The 522-nt window shown below is 21.1% G+C and overlaps 1 protein-coding gene across 1 annotated transcript in view; it reads left to right on the top strand.

Annotated features, from left to right (window-relative positions):
- The window catches only part of LOC119589262 (facilitated trehalose transporter Tret1-like), a 7,873-nt gene that overhangs the window by 322 nt on the left and 7,029 nt on the right, over positions 1-522 (top strand). The window lies entirely within an intron of this gene.

The raw sequence follows: 522 nt of genomic DNA, 5'->3' as shown, positions 1-522 counted from the left end.
TTTTTTTTTTTTCTTGTCCATTTCTTATTGTTTTGAGGTTCACTTTTTTTCTTTTTGTTTTTCTTGTCCATTTCTTATTGTTTTGAGGTTCACTTTTTTTCTTTTTGTTTTTCTTGTCTTTAATTTTTTATTATTTTGAGGTTCACTTTTTTTTTCTTTTTTTTTTCTTGTCTTTATTTATTTTTTTTATTATTATTATAATTTTTTTTTTTTTGAGCTTCACTTTTTCATCTTTTTCATTTTATTTTTCTTGTCTTTATTTTTTTTTAATGATTTTGAGCTTCAGAATTTTTTTTTTTTTTTTTTGTTTTTTTTTTTTTTTTGCTTTTATGGTTTTGAGCTTTTATATATGTGGGATTTTTTTTTATTAGTCATATCATTCATCACTGAAATGATAAGAAATAGATCGAGAAAAAACGAATGACAAAGATGAAGGTCAAAATCGTTCAAAACTTATCGAAAACAATTGGATTTTTTCTTTTTTACTGAATATTTCCAAACTTAGATAAATGTGTGGAATCT

The sequence above is a fragment of the Penaeus monodon genome, chromosome 25 (genome assembly GCF_015228065.2).
Source record: "Penaeus monodon isolate SGIC_2016 chromosome 25, NSTDA_Pmon_1, whole genome shotgun sequence".
NCBI classification, from domain to species: Eukaryota; Metazoa; Arthropoda; class Malacostraca; order Decapoda; family Penaeidae; genus Penaeus; species Penaeus monodon.
Note: the sequence above shows the minus strand (reverse complement) of the source record. Positions and strands in the feature narration are given on the sequence as shown.